The sequence below is a fragment of the Protopterus annectens genome, chromosome 11.part0 (assembly GCF_019279795.1).
Source record: "Protopterus annectens isolate FY-2018-M chromosome 11.part0, PAN1.0, whole genome shotgun sequence".
Taxonomy (NCBI): domain Eukaryota; kingdom Metazoa; phylum Chordata; order Ceratodontiformes; family Protopteridae; genus Protopterus; species Protopterus annectens.
The window spans coordinates 1,077,668,973-1,077,692,950 of NC_056745.1; the positions used below are offsets into that span (position 1 = coordinate 1,077,668,973).

General features: G+C 41.2%; 1 pseudogene; it reads right to left on the reverse strand.

Moving 5' to 3' along the window:
* The window catches only part of LOC122815025, a 33,518-nt pseudogene extending 10,744 nt beyond the window's left edge, over positions 1 to 22,774 (reverse strand).
* Between the last annotated feature and the right edge of the window lie 1,204 nt (positions 22,775 to 23,978).

The following is a 23,978-nucleotide window of genomic DNA, read 5'->3' on the forward strand; positions in this document are numbered from 1 at the left end:
TTAATCTGGCCTAAAGACAGCCCTGGCTTTAAACACACTAGACTGGCTTCAAAACCTATTGGCCCTTCACCAATTAAAAATAACTGAAAATATGTTATACAGTCCTCAGAAGTGTCTGGCTATTACAAATCTGGTGAAACTATCCACTTCTCCAAGAATGCTCTGATCCCTCATTCCAAACCAGCTACTTGTAACTAATCATTTTGGTGATTATATATATAAATTCAGCACCCAAGCTCAGATGCAAAATCCAGGCTAAACTACACACATAAGCTGATTGCAGCACAAATGAAAGGAATATCTCAAATATCACAAAACCAAATAATAGTATCGAAGTGCCAGTAATAATCAATATGACAGGAATTATACTCAAAGGCTGCCCATCTTGGATCTGATATAACTGCCATTTAATTGGCACATTACAAACCGCAAATAACTTATAAAAGTTTACACAGTCCTTGAAAATGTCCAACTATTGCAAATCTAGTGGATCTATCCACCCCTCCAAGAGTACCCCATCCCTCAATCAAAATCAGCTACTCATTGTGAAAGTAACCAACTATTTTGGTGATTCTCTATATTCAACCTCAATAGCCAAATTCTGGAACAAAATCCCTGCTGAAATATTTAAATACACCAATCAAAAAGCAATTCAGTACAGACTAAAGGAATAACTAACAGCCAAATGGACTGTCTGTGTACCACTCATACTTAGTATGACAACAAATATGCTTAAAAGTACTCCAAGTAGATCATATCAATTATTCTGTATCGGAATCAAACTTCACCATTAAGGACTCAATTGGTTTATATCTGGGTATTACATTTTTATAATAGTATCTGCATTTTATCATTATTTATACATTCTTTTCTACTAGTAACCCTCTTTACATCTTTATACTAACAGTGACCTGTGTTTCTATGCTATTACTACTGTCCTCTACAATATAATACCACAATACTATATTACTGCTACTTTGTCCACAATATTACCACTAAATATTAACTTTCAACTCATCTTTATTTTAAAGTATCATCTCATGCATTTCATAAATATTTACTCAAAAGATGTATATATATATATATATATATATATATATATATATATATATATATATATGTATATATCCACCATGGTGGTGCAGCGGTGGAGCGCCTTCTGTGTAGAGTCTGCAGGTCCTCCCCACAGTAGAATGATGTCTAAAGACATGGCGGTAGGTGCGTATGTGAATGGGTGTGCCTTCTTTGAAGGTTGGGCATCAGGCTGGCAACTTGGCACTGCAAAAATCCACTGCCAGTCATTAGTGGACCAGAGTTCTGCTGTGGTGGCCCCTAACCAGGAAAAGACAAAAGTATGTATGTATATATATATATATATATATATATATATATATATATATATATATATATATATAATTTTGGATAATACATTATGTTACTTAACTATGTTATTATTAATTTTACTATTCATAGGTTCATAGGTAAGTACTAGATTAACTGCCCTCATGGGCCATTTTAAGCCTATCCAGTTTCCCTTTCTGCACTCAAATTTATCTGTAAACCAGTCATTACTCTGCTTGATTTATTTATATACAGTTTTGTATGTTTGCATTTAAACTGTTTTTTCTGCTTAAGTCCTTTGACTTAATGGCCTGGGTTATGCCTGAAATTGATCTCATGCTAGTGTATCTAATCGGTTGACAAATGTGAAAATAAGTAATTCCTTTCAATATTACAAAATAGTTTTGGTGCCAGATCTGTGGTTCAGCGAGACTGAGCCCTGAATATTGCCCCAGAAACTCAGGCTCTAGTAACAAGCCTATGTCACTGGATCTTGCTGAAGGGAATGTGAGTCAATGGATGAGGCTGGCTCAGCCACCTTGGGGGAAGAGAGGTGCCTTGTTGCCATGTTGCTGACACCTGGTGGAAGCAAGGTGCCTCAACAGGAGGGAATAAGGGAGTAATGGGTGTTTCAACCTGCCAAACAGTGCATTGTACTATAGCTGGCATCAGTGTGTGTGAAAGCAACCATTATGCCTAACAATGTAGGCCATACTGCAGCAGTGTACCTCTCAGCTGCCATGGAGATGAGCTTAAAAGCATACAAAAAATCAGATCTCCTAAGCCCGATAGAACAAAATAATACAGTCTATTTCTTTCATTTTCAATGTTTTTCAGTGCTAGAGGAATGGGAAGAAATGGATCTACAGAGAATACAAGTCTGATAATATCAAGGTGACAAGACCAAATGAAAATAAATTAAAAGAAGAAACTGGTTTAGTCACATCATTTTTATGATGCTTAAGGTAATGCCTCACTAGCAATATGACATCAATTGAATCGAATGCACTGGTGTTCTCCAGTAGAAAGTGAAGCTGATAATGACAGTAGTGCAACTGTATTTCTTCAGATGTCATACTGCCACCTTAACTGTCACAATTAACCTTTTTTGCAATAAATATTAGTAAATGTCCCTTCTCCTTGTTTGATTTGTGCCTTAGGCATGCGTAAACCACTATGCCTGCTCATGATTGACAGTGGAGTTTTACAGTGTCGAGTTGCCAGCCCAGCACCCAACCTTATACAGAAGGCACACACTCATGCCTAGGGCCAATTTAGAGTGTCCAATCCACCTACAGCATATCTTTGGGAGGAAACCAGAGTACCCGTAGAAAACCCACATGACCACATGCAGACCACACAGAAGGCACCCCAGCCAAGGATCAAACCGGAGAACCTCTTGCTGTAAAGCAGCAATGCTAACCGCTGAACCACCACAGCCACCTGCACTTGAGTGCAATGCATTTACAAAAACAACACAATGATAAAAACTTGAATAAAGCATCAGTGAAATATTGGGAAATTAGTCATGTGGGCTAAAGTGATTAAGGCTGCTATTTCCACCTGTTTTGTGACAAAAATACATCTCTGGGCAACTGTCTGCAGTGGTGTAGGTTGTTAGCCATTTACTATAATTTGGTATATTTTTCCTTCAGTGTGTCAGTTAATTGGTTCTTGATAAGATGTATCAAAGAACCTAAGAAAGGCAATGAATAGTTTTTATAGAATATCCAAATCAAGGCTTGCCGTCTTGACATTAAGAAGTAATCACTGCATCACACTGCTGAAGCAATGGGTTGATGTATACTCACAATCATAAGTCAAATGCTTACACATGCAGCAGTTATTCTGCAACATTTTCCTCTTTGTCTCTGTCACAGATTAGAGTTAGTCTTCAGAAAACTGACCATGTTAATTTACTGAAAACTAAACAATACTTTTTTTTTCAATTTTAATGTATGTGCTAATACAAACTGACTCTTCTTTTACTGCCAGACCCATTCTGCTAAGGGATACTAGTTTATGTCCTTTTAGCCTGTCAAAAAAACATTATTTGGCAGCATAAACTTTGCTTAAAATTAGCTTAATATGCATATGGCTCTGCGAACACCATTCTTACAAGTGGATAAACACAATAGTCTAATCAGTAGTCTTCGGACAGCTGGAAGCTTTTGATTGATGTCAAAGCATTTGGACTACATTTTGCATCCAGGAAAGTATATTTCAACTAAATCTATAATCACACTTACCATTTAAAGCAGTTTTGTGCATTATTCCTCTTTATCTGAAGTTAAAGCCATTAATTTAATGCATTTTATAGTATGCATTGATTTTTGGTTTCTGTGCTCGGCCTAGGTATTTTTCTGAATTTATTGTAGCTAGTTGTAACTAGATCCTGTGGCAATTAACCCAGACCCCTCCTCTGTAGTATTTTACATCACACAAGCAGTCTTCCATCTTAGTCTTAGGACTGTTGGAAACTTGATAACAAAGCATTTGGACTACATCCCCTGAGACTGTTAATGTACTTTGAAATCCCCTAAAGTGTGTGTTCCTCATTGCTGGCTCATCTGCCTTGCAATTACTTGTAGCTAGTTGTTAGACTTGAATCTGGCACTTTAAACTTGTGGCTAACTTAGTTGTGTTGAAGACTGGGACTGTAATTCTAGAGAGAGTAGAAAGGTAGCCTGGTCTATCTGAGATGGAAAGCGCACAAGCAAAGCTTAAAGTATGAATGACCTGTTGAAGCTAGTCATTTGATTTGTTTCTGGCACCTTTTCACTTTTGGATAACTAATGTGTTTTTACATTAAAAAGGCTGGGACTTTAATTCTATTGTGAGTAGAAAGGTAACCTGGTATGTCTGAGTTAGGAAAGAGACAAGGGGGCTTAAAATGACAAATACTTGTTGTAGCTAGTGGTACCTTTTCACTTTTGACTAACCAATGTGTGTTTTTACATAAAGAAGACTGGGACTGCTGTTCTAGTGGCAGTAGTAAAGTAGCCCAGTCAGTTCAAGTTGGGAAACACACTGGAAGGCTTGAAATGAAAATGTTTCATCAGACAGATGGCTTTTTAAAGACTTAGTTGAGTGTTAATCTGCACTTGAGAGCTACTTTTGTTGTGCTTTTACATTAAGATGTTCCAGTATCTTCCATCTTGTGGCAGAAGGTGTTTACCTGGTCTCCCTGAATTGGGAGGAAATCCAGGGAGTTCAAGTTGTAGTCATTTATCAGCCAGAGGGCATGGGAGATAGTTTTCAGCTTTTTTTTCTGTGTGCTGTGAATTAGGCATGTTTTCATGGCACAGTCTACTGCTCAGTGGCAGTTACCAGTACCCTGTATAGTAGCAAACCTATGAAGCTAGCTTAGGACAGCTAGAGTGTCAAACAACATACGATCACAGCACTATCTAACATTTAGCTTTCACCATAGACACTACAGAGATGAACCCTGTGAAGCCAAGACCCTAAACCATGTTTATCCCAACCCTAATACAGTTCCTGACAGCACGGATTTGCAATTTCCTAATGTCTCTGTGGCCACCTTGGTAGATATGGGCATTCTGAAACAAAGCAGCAATTTATTCATGTACTCGGACAACCTTTTAATCCTTAAATAAACTAACACAGTATGCAAGAGATGTAAATACATAATTTCCTTGGAGGCAAAAATCTTGCTTACAAACAAGGTTGCCAAGAACACATACCGATTACTTCCTTCACACATACCCCTCAGCACAGACATAGAGCTTCTTATGCTGAGGCATATAAAAGAAACCTCACCAAACCTCAAAGACCTTCTAAGCCATCAAACTGCAACACCTACCTTCAGCAAACACTAAAGCATACACCAAAAGCAGCATCAAGCACCACACATAAACCTACATCAAATGATCCCCCAAGAACATAGACCATAGGGTAAGCAGACACTTTACCTAGTACTCTTGTCATAGGGGATTCTATTGTACAACACAGAGATGCTCCTCTTTCCATTCTGGACAAGGAGAAGACAGCTGTTAGTTGCCTATCTGGAGCCAAGATCTGCAATATCACTCATGCACTCAAGTCACTGCATCACAGGTATCAATATGATTCTATCACAGTCCATGTAGGTAAATAAGACCTGAGGCATACCTCACGGAACTATATGAAAAGAGATATTATGGATCTCTCAGAATATTTGTCACAGACAGGTGCATGCCTTGCATTGAGCAGCATTCTACCTTCACCAAAGATGATACCACAGTATGAACAGAAAATGATCAATTTTAATAGATGGCTTAGTTCCTGGTGTCACTCCAGGGGAATTCAATATCTATCAGCATGGGAAGATATGGTTAACAGACTACTTTGCTTTGCCAAGGATAGTCTGCACCTGGCCACCCTGGGCTTCTGGTTATTGGCTAAAATTTTATCCATTCTCTTAGAGCCATTTTTAGGCAGTGCCAAAATGACAAAACTACCAAACTAGTAAAAAAACTCAAAGCAACCTTAAGGAGTCTAAACAAGAAATTCCACACCTTACAAGGACTAAAGTCTCTGGAGAATGCAGACATCTGTACTGTTACTAAAGCTTGGTTTAAAGCCACAGAAATTACTCTGATGGTGGAAGGCTACAGTGCCTTCCACACATTTAAACCAACAGCAGCACAGATGAGGGCTAAAGGTGAAGGTGTCTCAATCTATGTTAGTAGCGACTACATCTCTTGATTGGTTAAAGAGGATGATGCCCTGGAATTCATCCATGTCCAAGTCTCCATTGACAAGGTTCCTTACCATGTTCTGACCAGCTACAAGTCGCCCTTTATGACCCATGAAACATATAACTCTTACCTAGACCTACTAGATGCCCTCACCATCCGAACAAATATTCTGTTCATGGGATACTTTAACTACCCCTCTATAGACTGGGAAATGTACATTGCCTCTAACTTCTAGGCATGTTTCCTGGACTTTAACAGCACAAACACCCTGAAATAGATAGTACACTCTCCGACCAGAAGATCAAAATATTGGACCTAGTACTCACAAACATGGGAGAGCATTGCACCCCCCCACCCCCACACACACACACACACTGTGTCACATCCTCATTGAAGAAGCTGTCTCCCTCAAAATAAAATTCAATCTGGAAGACCCTACTAAACTCAAAACAGTTAGGAACCACTCTAAAGCACACTACTTCCTATTAAGTGACAGTTTGTCATAATTCATGGCTCAAACATTCCAATTTATATGACAAGTTTGTAACAGTTAAAATAGATAAATGTATATTTATAAAACATTATAAAGTATTATAAATAATTATAAAATAGTGGAATTGTAAGATTATAAAAATAGGATTCTCCTATTTTTATAATTTCTATAATTTTTATAATCTTACAATTCCACTATTTTATAATTCTTTATAATACTTTATAATGTTTTCTAAATGTACATTAATCTATTTTAACTGTTACAAACGTCATATAAATGGGAATGTTTTAGCATTTCATATTGATTCTTGGTCTTTAGGGAACTGGTATTTGTTTTGGATATGATATGAGAAACAAATGTCATGTGATTATTTTTTGGATTTTTACTGGTACTATAGTTACCAATGGCAATAGCATGGATTTATTAGCTATTTAAATCTGTTTTAGTTTTCACCATGTATTCTTATGAAGTCCCCATGTGAGAGGGATGAAAGTGCTTAATCTTTACAATAAAATAGTTTTCCTGCTATTCTTCTCTTGGTACATGCTTTTGTGTTTCATAGTACTAGTTTATTTATGTACCGCACCTTTTTGTGCTTTCATAATTCATGGTTCCCCCAAACCCCAGGAACACTGCTACTTATGCAGAATTATTTACAGAAACCATGTACAAACATGTTAATGGCTGTATTGAGGCTGCTGTACCTACCAGAAGTAAGCCCAGATATAACAACAAAAACAAACCACACTGGTGCAATCCTTACCTTAACAGGCTACTGTATATAATAAAAGAAAAAAGTCATAGCCGAAAGTAGAAAGAGCAGCTCTCATAGAAAAAAGAAGTTATGTACTCACCATAACGTTTCATCTGAGTAGTTATACTTCATTTTCCTGCAACCTGTGGATATATGGATCCGTATTGGATCCGAGCCAGCAACTTTTTTACTAGCATCTGCTCCAAGCTCTGAGCTTCTCCCTTTACCCATAATACACTACCATCTCCTACCTTCCCACAGATCGAGTTTGCTGCAACTAAATACATAAGTAACTCAGCCCAATCAACCAAACCTGAATAGACAGGGCAAGGTCCGGGGGACGGAGGGAGGAAATGTTGCAGAAAAATGAAGTATAACTACTCAGATGAAACGTTATGGTGAGTACATAACTTCTTTATCTGAAGTAGTTAACTTCATTTTATCTGCAACCTATGGGACAGAGTCCAATCCTGTGAGGCCTTTATAGAAGGATATTCCTGAGCACCGCAGAGCCAAAGGATGCTCTACCCCTAGAAATCAGATTTAATTTGTAATGGGAAATGAAGGTATGTGAATTGGCCCAGGTTGCTGCTGCACAAATGTCGTCCAAAGGAACCCTAGACCAGAAGGCAGCAGAAGTCGCCATGGACCTGGTAGAGTGAGCTTTAACAATACCAGGAGGAGATAAACCTTTTGCTTTGTAGGCATGTGAAATGCAAAGAGTGATCCATCTGGCCAAAGAAACTTTAGAAATAGCTTTTCCCAGAAATGCTTTGGAAAAGGAAACAAACAACTGGTCAGTCTTGCGGAATGATTTTGTTCTATGAAGATAAAAATGAAGCTGTCTATGAACATCTAACAAATGAAGTTTGTATTCATCTTTATTTTGGAAGTTAGGGAAGAAAACAGGCAGATTAATGGACTGGTTTATGTCTGCTTCAGATGCCACTTTGGGTAAGAAGGAAGGATTAGTACAGAGAGAGACCCTATCCTTATGGAAGACCAAATAAGGAGGCACGGCAGACAGAGCTTGAAGCTCAGAAACCCTCCTAGTAGATGTAATGGCGACTAGGAAAGCTGTCTTCCAGGATAAAAATTTCAAATCCACCGAAGCTGCAGGTTCAAATGGAGGAGCCACCAATGCCTGTAGGACAAAGGTAAGGGCCCAAGGAGGCACTGAATCCTTGACAGGAGGACGCAACAGAAAAGTACCTTTAAGAAAAGCCTTACACAGCCTAGAAGAGGCTAAGGCAATGTTGTCTTCACCAACATGAAAATTAGAAATGGCTGCCAATTGTACTTTCACTGTGGAGGAGCTAGCTCCTTGCTGAAAAATGCCAGACAAGAAATCCAACACCACTGGAGCAGGGGCTGTAAAGGGATCTAGTTTTCTCTGTGAGGCCCAAATGGAAAAATGCTTACATTTACTGCGATAAAGTTTCCTAGTGGAATCTTTAAGAGAAGCCACCAGAATGGATTTTACTGGGGATGAAAGACCGGGAGTCCTGGCAATCAACAGAACTGGAGCAACCAAGCTGTCAGCTTGAGGCTGCCCAGGTCAGGTGGATGGGCCCCCGACGGATGGGAGATTAGATACGGGCAGGGATCCAGAACCCACGGGGAGCTAAGAGATGAGACCAAAGGAATGGGAACCAAACCTGACGAGGCCAGAATGGGACAATGAGGATAACTTTGCACCACAGTCGGCAAGCTTTCTGAAGAAACTTCAGAATGAGTGGCAATGGTGGATAAGCATACAGAAGCCCAGGGGCCAAGCATGGACTACAGCATCTCTGGGGACTTCCCTGGTGAGAGAATCAGAGCAAAGAACTTGCTGCACTTTGCATTGGATGGAGATGGGAATAGATCACAGCAAGGCTGACCCCATGCACAGAAGATCTCCTCTGCTACTGACTGTTTCAGAGACCACTCGTATGGCATCAGAATAGCCTGACTCAATCTGTCCGCTAAAATGTTGGAGCAACCCGGGATGTGCATTGCTATCAGAAACCGACCGGTGGAGATCACCCATTCCCACACTCTCATGGCCTCGCGACATAGAGGGTAGGATCTGGTTCCCCCCTGCTTGTTGATATACCAGACAACCGACATGTTGTCTGACTGAATTGCAATCAATCCGAGAGGAAGGACAGTGTGAAAGGCTTCCAATGCTAAAAGCACTGCTCTCATCTCTAGAACATTTATGTGCAACTTGGTCTCTGACTGGGACCACGTGCTCTGGACAGTCCTTCCCAAACAGTGTCCCCCCCCACATGAGTTGGGAGGTGTCCGTAGTCACTGTGGCTTGGACTGGAGATGACATGAAGGGGCATCCTTCTGATATCTCCGGTGAACTTAACCACCAAAGAAGGGACATCCTGCAGACGTGACTGATCCTGATCGGAAATTCCATGGGCAGGTCTAGCCAGGACCATTGAACGGCCAGAGTCCATTGAAGAACCCACATATGAAGGCGCGCATAAGGGAGAATCGATATAGAGGCAGCCATGGAGCCCAGAGCCTGGCCTTTGGAGACTTGAAGTTCGCTATCTGAGCTATGTGGCACCTGAGGTGTAAGATCCTGTCTGGAGTTAAGAATACCTTCTTCTGCAAAGTGTCTAGCCGTGCCCCAATGAAGTCTAGAACTTGTACTGGTTGCAATTGGGATTTCTGAACATTGACTGTAAATCCCAGTAGATCTGCCAACCGAATGAAGTAATCTCAGGCCAGACACAGGTGATGCTTGTTGGGCGCAGCAAAGAGCCAGTCGTCCAGGTAAGGAAACACCTGAATACCCTGAAGCCTCAGGTGAGCCGCTACAACTGCCATTACCTTGGTGAACACCCTGGGGGCTGTGTTGAGACCAAAGGGTAGGGCTCTGAACTGAAAATGACTGGCTCCCAGCTGGAAGAGCAGAAACCTCCTGGAGCTTCTTTGTATTTTGATGTGGTAGTAAGCATCCCGGAGGTCTAATGAGCACATCCAGTCAGACTCTTGGAGATAAGGTAGAATGGACTGTAGGGTGACCATCCAAAATTTCTGATTGGCTACAGACAGGTTCAACGTTGACAAGTCTAGAATGGGCCTGAGGTCCCCCCGTCTTTTTTGGCACTAAAAAGAACCTTCAGTAGACCCCTGATCCAGACTGATTGGGGGGGGCCTGTTCGATGGCTCATTTGTGAAGCAGCTTTAAAACCCCTAGAGCTGTGGCCTTCCTGTGAGCGGGTGGAACATCCAGGAGGTCTTTTGGAATATTTGGAGGGGCAACAAATGGGATAGTGTAACCTTTGGATATGATCTGTAACACCCAGTGATCTGTCGTAATGGACTCCCATGCCGCTGGGTGTAAGGACAATCTTCCCCCGACTGCCTCCAGAGTAAGATAGCCGGGCAACCCCTCAGGGTTGCTGACCGGGTCAATCAGAAAAGGGCACCCTAGACCCAAAATTCCTGGGACCCTCTACCTCTGGGTCAGCGTTGATCCTCTTCCCCACTGCCTCTGGAGTAATAGTTGTCCTGAGAATCCTGGAAAAGCTTGAGATTTTTGGAACCACATCTTTTTCTGCCCTCTTTGATTCCTAGAGGACTGCTGAGGGTTAGAGAAGCAGATCCTGATGGCAGACAAAGTCTTCCTGTCCTTTTCACTCTGGACAAGTGTGTCACATACTGTCTTCCCAAAAAGGGAAGAACCGTCATAGGGAGCGTTGATAAATGACACCTTGAAAGGGTCTGTGAACTGACACAACCTGAGTCAGCCATGATGCCTCATGGCTATGCCTGTCCCAGCCACCCTAGCTGCTCCTTCTGTGGTATGGGAAAGGAGTCGTATAGACATTTTTGCGACTGACTTCAGAGTAGACATTTTTGCAGAGAGTAACTGTTTGTCTGTGGCAATAAAGACTCTGGGGGCGACTCAACGAATTCCAAAGCAAGGTCTCGCTGAAGCCGGATCACATGTGCCAAATAGTTCAGTGCACGGATTGAAAAGGTCACTGAAGAATAGATGCGGTTCCGAAACCTATCCACCGACCTGGACTCCTTGTCTGGAGGGTGGACTGAGGGGCTCTCCTGTGCTAGTTCCTTCTTGGTGGCTGCTGCAACCAACATAACATCAACTGGGGCTCCTTTTGACCAAGATTGTCTGTCGGAAGGGGGAGATAAAATTTTGTCAGGGCGTTTGGGGATTGGCTCTATGGTGTCAGGCTCCTTCCATGCCCATGTGGTGATAAGGTCCACCAAGGGGTCCGAAGTAGATGGACCTGTGCCAAAGGCCTCCAGGAACACTGACTCATCTCCAGAAGGTTTTGGGGCTGACCAACCTCCCCTCTGGTGGAGGATCTCTATGATTTCTCCAAAGGAGACGTCTTTGGGAGGTGACCTGGGGGAACCTTCTCCTTCATCTAAGTCAGTGTCCATAGTGAGGGACTCGGGGGAGTTCAAGTGCCTCCTTTTGCACTTGTGCTTACAGTGACCCTCTTCATGACCCGCAGAGGATTCCTCAGGGAAATTAACCCAGGGATCCTCTGGCATGGGCTGTCGCTGAGACAGGATGAAGGGAGTTGTCGCCAAATCCAGGGGGGTCTGGGTGGAATCCGAGGGGATGGGCTGTGGTCTCAATCCCTGGGAGAGAACCCTCTCCACCACTTCGAAGGCTGAGGGAGAGTGGATCTCCTTGGCACCCAGCAAGGAAGATGCCCTCCCCGGATCCGAAGCGAGGACCGGAGCTGAAGCAAGGGTAGCCTGAGGTCCGAGGAAACGGGTCAAATCTGAAAAGGGCAGAGCCGAAGAATCCATTCCCTCGGGTCCGACTCCCCATCTGCGGCTCCGAGAGTCACTCAGATCTGAACTAGTCGGATCTGAGGAACTCAAGGTAACAGCCAGAGTCGAGGTTGGAGGAACCATTGGCGCCAAGCTACCAGCTCCGAAAATCCTCGGATCCAAGAGCCCCGAAGCTGAAGCACGGATTGGGGAAGGAGAGATGGGGCAAAAAAAGGGCATTGAGGTCCCCCCTCCAGAGGGAGAGGGGCCTGGCAAGACTCCCATCTGTATTTGGGTCTAAATAAATCTCCACATCATCTTGTCCATGTCCAAGTCCGATAAACTCTGAGTCGATCATGAAGAGGCCACCAACTCGGATCTGGCTGGTCTGTGCAATGACGGGGAGGAAGGCCTCGGGTCCGAATGTTCTGAATGTTCCAACGGCTCCGGTGAGAAACAAGGAGACTGGAGCCATGGAGAAACTGGCCTCATGGCCTTAGAAATGGGACTAAGAAAAAGCTCCCTGTCCGGGGATCTCTTGTGATGTCTGTCCTTTCTCTTGTCCTTATCCTCTTTGCACCTTTCTCTATCCTTTTCCTTGTCAGCCACGCTGACTGTAGATTTGTCTTTATTAGGCCCAGCACCAGAAGAAGAGGGAGTTTGAGTCCCTGTCTGGGTGGGAGGTTGAGCACTAGTTACCGAGGCCATGGCAGATTTCAGCATGGATGCGGAGAGGAGGACTTTGGCTAGTAATTTGGCCTTCCGATCCCTGAGGGCCCTAGGACTGAACCCAGTGCAGATAGCACATTGAGTAGACAAATGTGCTACTCAAATTACACAGAGAGTGTGACCATCAGCCAGGGAGAGTTTATGGCCACACTCTGTACATTTCTTGAACACAGATTTTGGCTGATCAGCCATGGTCCTGCACCCAAAAAAGAAAACACTACCTACCAGAAAACACCGCACACAAACACAGGTAGGGGAAGGGCAGGCCTGATAACTACTCTACCGAGTTTAACAAAACTTTTTTTTTTTTTAAAACCGACAAACAAGCGATACACTAAAAGGGGAGGAAGGGAAATAATCACTCAGACACACAAAGAGACTAAGTATTAATAACACTTAGTATCCCTGAGCTCAGAGCAAAGGAGACCACGATGCACACTACTGGTGTTGCAAACGAGATCTGAGAGAAGGTAGGAGATGGTAGTGCATTATGGGTAAGAGGAGGAGCTCAGAGCTTGGAGCAGATGCTAGAAAAGGAGTTATCAGCTCGGATCTGATACGGATCCGTATACCCACAGGTTGCAGATAAAATGAAGTTGACTACTTCAGATCAAGAGCTTTCTGATTCAAATAAACAAGAAACTAAGAGGTCTAATAAAGATCAACAAGACCAGTTGTGAGGTCTGGATAGCATCCCAGACTAAAGACAGTCACAAGGCCTTCTTCAGCTATGTCAGCAACCTTAAAGGTAACAGTCTGCAGTGTGCAGAACTGGTGATAGATGGCACAACCTTCACTATCCAGGGTGCCATAGCAAAGCTATTGGCAGATAAATTAGCTAACTTTACCCTGTCCCACCCCCACTACCCCCTGTGAAACTCCTTCTAGCATGTCCTCCCCAGCTATCAACAGGAAGCAGGTCCTGGAGGCACTTCATAAGCCCCAAAACACTGCTTCAATGGACCCCCCTGAAAATTTCCCTGGTTACCTCCTAAATAATGTAAAACATGACCTAGCAGGAACATTTGAGGCACTCTTCCACTACAGCCTCAAAATAGATGATATGTGAGGTAAGTAGGGGGCCACAATGGTCATCCCTCTTCATAAGAGTGGAATGTCAACTGACTGCAGGACCTACAAACCCATCAGTCTGACAAATCTAATATGCAAAGTCATGGAATAAATTATCATGGAAATAATCAACAAACAAGATTGCCAACCTATAGACACTGGGCCTATCCCAGTTTGACTTTGTTAAGGGAAGGTGTTGCCTACTTAACCTGATAGACTTCTTTGAGAGGCTCACCATGGCTATGGATGAGGAGAAACAATGCATACCACCTACCTTGACTTGGCCAACCCATCCGGTACAATATGACACTCAGGTATTGTTGACAAACTCTCATTAATGGGCATAATTCACTGGAATGCCAGTTGGCACACAGATAGGACCCAAGAAGTCAGTATCAGTGAGACCACCACCAAGACACCAGTCACCAGCAGAGCACTCTAGGTCTTCTTGTAGGGCATGATCCTGTTTTGCTTCTACTTCTCGGAAGTCAAGCCTAATGTCAAAGGCTTCTGGCTCACCAGGTTCTCAGATGGCTGAAAATTGGGAGCTGTCATAGATTCCTCCATGATGCCAACATCCTATAAGAGGATATAACACAAGAAAATGACTGGTGCAAAAGCCATGGATTAAAACTCATTGCAAAGAAATGCATTCTAGAGCCCTTTGGGAATTACTTCATCAATAAAACACCCCTAAGAGTTGACCAAATAGTTAGGGATCTGGGAACATATGTAGACAGTAATCTGGTGTTTGATGAAGAAGTAACCAGAATAGAAAGAAAATCATTTTATGTCACCCAGCTCATAAGCAAGAGCATAGCATTCAGATCCAAGGAAGTAATAGTACCACTCTACTAAGCCCTAATCAGAGCCATCATTGAGTACAGTGCATCCCACTGTCATGTACCTAACCAGGCACTTGCAGCAGCTGGAATACCCTAAAAGGGCCATCACGAGATGTATATGTGTGTGTGTGGGGGGGGGGGGGGTTGGAGTGTACACTATCTGTTCCAGTGTGCTTGTGTTAATAAATCCATTTATCATTGTACTTATGAGTTTGAGGCAGTGCACATTTCCCAGCCTATAGAGGGGTAGTTATATTCTTGGATCATTTCCCCTTGGGCTACCACTGAAAAGGGACATCAACCCATTTGGATTTCCCCATTTAATAAATTAAAAAATATATATATAAATAAACATAAAAACAAACAAACATACATACATAAAAAAATTTGCAGCAGGTTCTTATGCCAAAAGCAAAAATGGGCATCTAGATAACAATTCATAGAAGAATAAAAGGCTATGAGACAACACGCTAAAAGGCATAGAAAAACAGAACGCAGATTTCAAAATAATAAAATACAAATGAAGAAGCACAGTTTAATAATTGTATAATGACTTGCAAATAGCCATAAGGTATCAGATAGCAGAAGTGTTTGCATTTCAATATAAAGGCAAAAATCACATAAAAAATTGGAGTGATGAAAGCAGAATGTTGACAGGTGTGATGCATGTTATGTGGTATTTGCTATGCCTAAGCAGTGGGCTTCCAGGTGCATAATATGGCTGCTCATGTTGTAGAATGTGGTACTTTCAGAGGATTGCCTCTTATTAGCTAACAGACCACAGGTCCACGACCAGTTCACATTAGCAGAGATATTATACAGGTACTGGTTGATATGAACAACCCATAACCTGAAACTGGAGGAACACATGGGCATTCCAGATTCTTGGATAACAAAATTCCAACACAGGATTTTCCGGAGTCCCAGTATTTAGAGTATTCCCTTATTTAACTATTTGAATTTCTAAAGACAAAATAAATCCAGTATTAAATCCTCCTTCTTCAAACAAGTGGCTGTCTCCAGCCCAGTCCTTTGATAGTAAGTATGTGTAGCACTTAGCTGTAGAGTGCTCCAGATGTTCCTTGATACATTTCTTACATATGTGATGAACAAATCTAATTTTCTAATATATCAGGGGCGAGAACTACTAAGGAGGTTGACTTCTCTTATATTGCCCTCCTCACACACGTGTTTGGAGCCATACATTGAACCCATGTGGAAATAAAGGCCACATCCAGTGTCCATGGAAAATGTTACATCAGGAAAGACTACCATTCTGTCCAGCTCTAGGTAGCATGCAAAACTAAGGGGTTACCATGCATTTACAAAGCAACCTGGCAGTTCCCATGATTCCTAAATATGGCATACAAGTCATCCATGTTATCACTTCCTGTACAGAGGGATTACACAGGGACTCATAGTATTCAAGTGCAGGCATGGTGGTAGAACTCTCTATACTACATCCCTAACAGGTGCACAACACTAACACCTCAGTTTTCCCCATGTCCTAATGTGTTACAGGTCTTGCAGGTTACTCATGGAGCCCTAGCTGATGGCAACTGTATGGAATCCATAAGGCATGGCCAAACAGCAGTCCGATATCACATTTGCTTAAATCAGAAATGTGGTAGAGCATGTGTTCTACATACTCAATTCCCAGTTCATCTTCCTCTACATACTGGGAGACACTGTAGTATGTCCCTACTGTAATCTGCCATCTATTCATAGCATACTGTATGCTGCACAATATGATTCAACATCATCAGTAGGCCAGCCGGTATCCCCAGAAGCCTTTCTGTACTCCAGGATCCACCAGCAGTGATACAGATATCAAACAACAACCAACAGCAGCAGTTCCATATCCCTTAGTTGGCATTGTGCATGTGGCATCACATGCAAAGTGGCAGCATCTAGTCGTCTATTACAGGCCCTGACAGGCACGCAGTGTCAGTACCGTGTCATGTAGAACAAAGTGATACATGGAGTGTTATGTAACTGCTGTACTGGGCATTGCATGGGTGAGTCATGCTATATATTAGACATCTCCATGTACACTGCAGAGAAAGAGGGATTATATGAATATCAGTTATCATCATTTGCACAAGTAGCTAGAGACACATAAACTCATGGAAATCTACACTTCCATGGGACGGCAAGTTAATGTAGGCCAAGAGGGGCATTATGAGGAGAGGTAATATATGTGTTATATATCTCCATAGTGGTGTGGGTGGTGGTGTCACAATGGGCTCAAGAAGTGGTTTGAGTGTGACTGGAGTTCACGTATGAGGCATTATAATGGCATGCAGCATGGCCCTGGTACTGTGAAGGCTGTGCAGGATCAATTGCCCCAGAGGAACACAGATACAACAAGCCTGGTAGCACAGGACCTGTATGATGTCTGCACACAAAGCAGCCCTCTGACAGGCCCTGTGTAGTGTACAGCTATGCTACTGCTGTTGAAATTTTTATACCACAACTGTTGAAAATGTAAACTGTAAGAATACAGTCACAGCTGAAGGTTTCCTCCTGCAGTCAGAATATGCACCTGGCTAGTCTCTATGACAGACATATGGCATCTGGCAACTTGTACCTTGTGATGGCTGTTCTATGTCTCTGTCACAGGTATGCACAAACCCAAGGCCAAATGCATTACTGCAGTACACGGCACCAGTGACAACACTGGATAGCATTCTGACAGTGATGGCCACAACAGTTATGTGTCCCAGTATGGACTGTATAAGGCCAGTGCTAGCATCATGCCTAACATCTAATGTCTCCTGAAGTCCATACACAGTACCAGCCATATCCATTTCCACGAGTAGCTGGATATTGTGTCTAGATTACAGACTTATACACCTCTTTGCTTAGGTTAAGAGCTACATACTTTCCATGTGCTGGTTAGGGCAATGGACAAGGCTGTGTCACACCGATGACCAACCATGTAGTAGATATTTTTATTTCAGTGGCATTGTTCTCATCTGCCTCTTCTAGGCTACCACTTGCACTAAGTTTGACATCAGTGAAATCAGACAACACCTTTATAGGTAGTCAGTATGCCAAACTGCCCATTTTTTGGGGGGGAGGGTAAGTCTACAATGTAATCCCAGACAGTGAGTGAATGCCCACCTAGGAAGGAAGTATACAGTGTCAGTCAATGGATCTTGAAACTGTGGCTCAGTCTTCATGTTGGATTCATCATCAGAACTTACTATGGGAGTGCCCTCAGCCTCTTGTTCTGGCCCAGCTTCTATAGGTGTCACAGTGCCAGTGGTTTGTCCTGTCGATGCAAATAGATAAATTGTGTAATATTGGTCACCCAGCATGCCCCATGGTGTTCATGCTATGGATATCCACAGCCCCAGAGCAAAATATAAAACACCTTTTTGTGACAGTTGTCCCCCTTTGTTTGTACACCCAATATACACATGAAATATAGAGGAACTGGTCAATGCAAGCACCATTGCAAAAGTACATCCACATGTTTTCTGTTCGATTTATTTTTATTGAATTGGCTATTCTGATATCATATTTTATGCTATCATTTTGTAGTGTTTGAAAATGAGATTCAGAAACAAGACATATTGCAAGAAAAAGTGCAGTGAGTGATCCATAGCCAACAAAGGTAAACCACATACCTCCAGAAATGATTGTTTAAAGACTATGCTAGCAAACAGACAATATGCAGATGTTCATAAAATGTTGAATAATGACTGTATCATAATTCAGAAAGCACTATGGAATATACTGTCACCAGCAGCATGTACTAACAACAGCAGCACTTGCTGTGCTGCTGCTCAGAATGAAAGAGCTAGTGTCCATGTGGGCAGGCCTGGTCTGAGCAGGCAAAAGCTACTGCATGGGCAGTTATGTCCCATAGGCCTTTTAAGATGAGATTACAACCATTAACACAAACACTTATCCACTGAGGAATCATTTCCATGTATCAAGTACATGACAAATGTAAACAGATATATGACATGTATGTAAGAAGAACTTATGCATAAATGCCCACACATTGTAAAGTATCACTAACAGCCTTGTTTCATAACATTCAGTATTGTCTTACTACTAGCCTTGTTTCATAACACTCAGTATTGTCTTACTACTAGCCTTGTTTCATGGCATTTAGTATTGTCTCACTACCAGCCTTGTTTCATGACCTCCAGTACTGCCTTACTGCCAACTTTGTTTCATGACCTTTAGTATTGTCTTACTACCAGCCCTGTTTAATGACCTTCAGTATTGTCTCACTACAAGCTTAGTTTCATGACCTTCTGTACTGCCTCACTACCAGCCTTGTTTCATGACCTTTTGTACTGCCTCACTACTAGCCTTGTTTTATTACCTTCAGTACCATCTCACTACCAGCCTTGTTTCATTACCTTCAGTACCATCATGCTACCAGCCTTATTTCATGACCTTCTGTACTGCCTCACTACCAGTCTTCTTTCAAGACCTTCAGTACAGTCTCACTACCAGCTTTGCTTCTTGGCCTTCAGTGTTGTCTCACTGCCAGCCTTGGTTCATGACCTTCAGTACCATCACACTACCAGCCTTGTTTTATTACCTTCAGTACCATCTCACTACCAGCCTTGTTTTATTACCTTCAGTACCGTCATGCTACCAACCTTATTTCATGACCTTCTGTACTGCCTCACTACCAGACTTGTTTCATTACCTTCAGTACCATCTCATTACCAGCCTTGTTTCATTACCTTCAGTACCATCATGCTTCCAGCCTTATTTCATGACCTTCTGTACTGCCTCACTACCAACCTTGTTTCATTACCTTCAGTACCATCTCACTACCAGCCTTGTTTTATTACCTTCAGTACCGTCATGCTACCAACCTTATTTCATGACCTTCTGTACTGCCTCACTACCAGCCTTCTTTCATGACCTTCAGTACAGTCTCACTACCAGCTTTGCTTCTTGGCCTTCAGTGCTGTCTCACTACCAGCCTTGGTTCATGACCTTCAGTATCATCGCACTGCCAGCTTTGTTTCATGACCTTCAGTGCTGTCTCATTACCAGGCCTGTTTCATGACTTTCAGTACTGTCTCCCTACCAGCTTGTTTCAAGACTTGTTTAAAACACATTTGAAATTGTTTATCAGTGCAAACTAGGAACCTAAAATCTCAGTTTCTAGAAAAGCTTTAACAAATGTTGGTAACTTATTGAAATTAGGATGTTTAAATTATTTGAAAGACTCAAATTCTTATGTTTATAGTTATTTAATCCAAATCATCGGTAGCAACATCCTCTATTTTCAAATTTTGCATGGTGCCAAGGTGTCATGTCAAAGGTCTTCTCTCATGCAATCCCTCCATCGCTCAGTGAGATATCCTCTTCTTTCCTTGCTTTCTTCTGAGCCTGCTAAAATTGTCTCTACCAAATCATCATCTGCTTGCTACACATGACTTACCCTTCTGCTCTCCTTGACATTCTCTGTATTCACTAAAGCCAGTGAAATGTACCCATTGTATCAGTGAAGCAAATATTTCTTGAAGTGAATTATCCAGTTCTACATCATTTGAAGTGTTTCATATTAATTTACAATGTTTCTTTTATTTTTCTTACCTTAAAAATACTGTTGTTTCCTAAGCCATTTGGTCACCTAACAGGAGTAATCACAAGTTAATAAACATAAATTTGGGTTCAGTTACTCATTTTGTATGCAGATTGTGCCCATTTACCTTTATCTTTATGAATCATAGTAATACACAAATTTGCACGGCCACTGACGCTCATAAGATGGTCTGAGCTACTCATGAATGTAGCCTTGGATTCACATGAATGAGCTGCAAAAAGTGGCACAATCAGCAGTCCCCAGCATGCCATATGAATGCATGCATAACCTTAGTTATGATCAAAGCTGACTATGTTTAGAAAAGTCAAAATGGAATCATGTGCATATGAGTTTGCATAACAATGAACTATAATCCCAGTCCATTTTACACAATCTGACAGACATTATCACCTCTAAGTGCTCATCATTTACTAAGAGTTGGTACTCACACAGTAACATTCATTTTTGCTAAAGCCCCCCTCCCAAAAATAAAACTTAAAAAAAAGCATTAATACTGCTGCTATACTGCATGAGGTATGCATAAATGTATTTCAGGTGTTCTACTCCCAAAAAAAACTGTAGCTACGTTAATACACAGCAGCAGTAGAGGTTGCAAGTAACACAAAATTGATGACTTTTATCCACTATATACTGAATGTGTTCCTTTAAAAAAATGTGTAGGTGACAAAGCACTTTCGGTAAAACAAAATTTGCCAATAATAATACATGTGATAATATAATTGCCTGTATAAATACAAATGTAATGTATGTATCAGTAAAGAAATATATGTGTCTGTATATATGTCTGTAAATTACAGATATACATTTGCACGAGTACACTTGCAACTATTTTATCATGTAGTACAGTGGTTAGCATTGTCACCTCACAGGACAAGGTTCTCTGGTTCAATTCTCAGCTGTGGTGCCTTCTGTGCAGAAGCTGCATGTCCTCCCTGCATTTGCAAGAGTTTCCTCTAGGTGCTCCAGTTTCCTCCCACATTCCAAAGACATGCATCTGGAGCATTTCTCCCAAGGCCTCTGCTGCAAATGTGCTCTCTCCCATTCAGACTTTCCCGGTAAACAAATGTTAAATGAAAAAAAAAATATGAATGTATGTATTTATATACAAACAAAACCAAACATTTTTGCATTGTCACATGATTTCATTTACAGTACTGCATTACCTTAGTCAGTAGTAAAAGTACTTGCATAACAAATTTGTAAAGAAAGGATTTTGTGCGAGCCAGAAAATATTTATTAGAATGATAATTGTATAAGACAGTCATTTCTTCACAATATTAATGGCACATACAAGATGACTGAATTCTCAATCAGGCATCACACCCTAGTTAGAGTGGAGGTTGGGAAAGGAGGTGGAGTTGAAGTATCAAGTGAATCGCCAGCACAAAATGAGAAATGACTTGTTGCATTACTTCTGAACACATTTTCAAGCCATTGTTTTATATACTTACAGTTATTAGGCAGATCACTATAAAAAAAAAAAAAAATATATATATATATATATATATACACACACACACAAGGTTGAATTGAAAGTAAGCATCAAGTCCACAACATGATAGCTGTAACCAAATTCGTTGTCGTACCATGATTCTAGCTTGACGAAATGCTCATTGAGAACAATTCCAGCTTTAGCATCAAACACTGAAGAACAATTATCCCCATTAAAGTCTGTTAAGACAACCTGTTCATCTGTATATCCCAGAATTCCCTTCAAAACTCCTTCAGCAGCTTCCTATCACTTGTTTAATTTGATCATAGGAGGCAGGCTTCACCAAGTGATATGTCAAGTTTACAACTGAGACATTGGATGTCATACCAGTCAGCTTCCTGTTTAGTTCTGGAATGACATTGCCAACAGCCTTGGCTGCACCAGTGGAAGCTGGAATGATATTCTAAGCAGCTACCATCATGCCAAATTTTACCAGAAGAGCCATCCACAATTTTCTGAGTGGCTCTATAGGAATGGACAGTTGTCATCAGTCCTTCCACAACACCACAGTTGTCATGGGTAGTTTTTGCTAGGGGAGTCAGGCAGTTGGTAATGCAAGAGGGATTGCTGACTATTTTCAGACTGCCATATTTTTCATGATTCACTCCAACAACAAACATTGGGGCATCAGCTGAGGGAGCAGTTATGACAACCCTTTTTGCACCTCCCTTCAGGTAAGCAGAAGCCTTCTCTGCTGTAGTAAAGACCCCTGTGGACTCCACAACACAGTCCACACCAGCATTGCCCCATTTCATGTTACTGGGGTCACGTTCCTGGAAGACAGTAATAGGCTTTCCATTGATCACAAGTTTACCATCTTCTACTGAAACTGTACCCTTCTAACATCCATGAGTAGAATCATACTTAAACATATAGGCCATGTACTTTGGCTCAATGAAAGGGGTATTAATGGCAATAATCTCCACCTTTCCACTCTTTAAAGCAGCATGGGTTATCAGATAACCAATGCGGCCAAATCCATTCATTCCAACCTTCACTATGACGGCAGATATACAACTCCTTTACAATCTGAAAACAACCTCCTGCCATACACCTGCTTCAATTGTTACATTTTATACGTGTATACAGCTTCTGTCAGAATACAATTCATAGACTGTTACCTGCAAACTATAGTATTTAAACATTGAACCTAGACTAAAAGGGTATGCAAAAATTCCAGGCAACAACCCCCCACCCCAACAGACAATCTGTACATCTAAAAAAGTATAATAGGTTATTTGTAACTTGCATTAAAGGAGAGACTGGCACTGTATGAAAATTCAGATATTTAATAAATATTTAAACAAATGCATACTAAGCAAGTACAGCAGAGAAGTAAATGCCTTGCATAGTAGTAGTAATTATATCAGTAATGTTAAGGAATAAAGATGAATTACAGGTAAACAATAATTGCATTATGTTTTCTATATCTAGCTAATAATGAGATAAATCATAACAGTAGCCAACAGAGTAGGGGAATAAAAAACTACTTGCAGACATTGGTAAGTGCAAATAAAGTAGCAAATGCAGTATTCTGTCTTTAAATGATTTCATTAATGTATATGGGCAAATATTTACAAAGGACAGTGACTGAAGGTCTACAGTGCTTTCAGTACATAACTGTAAAAGATCTGTCAGTATACAAATAAAGTATGCAGTCTTTAACTGATTTCATTTATAATGTTAATATATATATATATATATATATATATATATATATATATATATATATTACATATATATATATATTACATATATATATATATATATATATATGTATGGGTCTAGGACATTTTACTGAATGCACATTTCACTGAAAGTCAAATTAGTGTGCACTGTATAGTATATACTGTATATAGTAATGGGGGTGGTGGGGGGCACTGCCCCCCACATATTTTAAATATTTTGAACTATATACATGGATAATTGCAATTCCAATATATTACTCATTTTTGAACATAATATATATGCCCCCCACACCTCCACTTACTATATATATATATATATATATATATATATATATATATATATATATATATATATATATATATATACTAACTCCAGGGTCACACTAGAGTGGGGGGAAAAGGCCATATATAACTTTTAGTGAAATATGTTTCAGTGAATTGAGTTTTCAGTGAATTGTGGTTTCAGTGATTTGTGTTCAGTCATTTGAGTTTCAGTGAAAAGTGCATTCAGTGA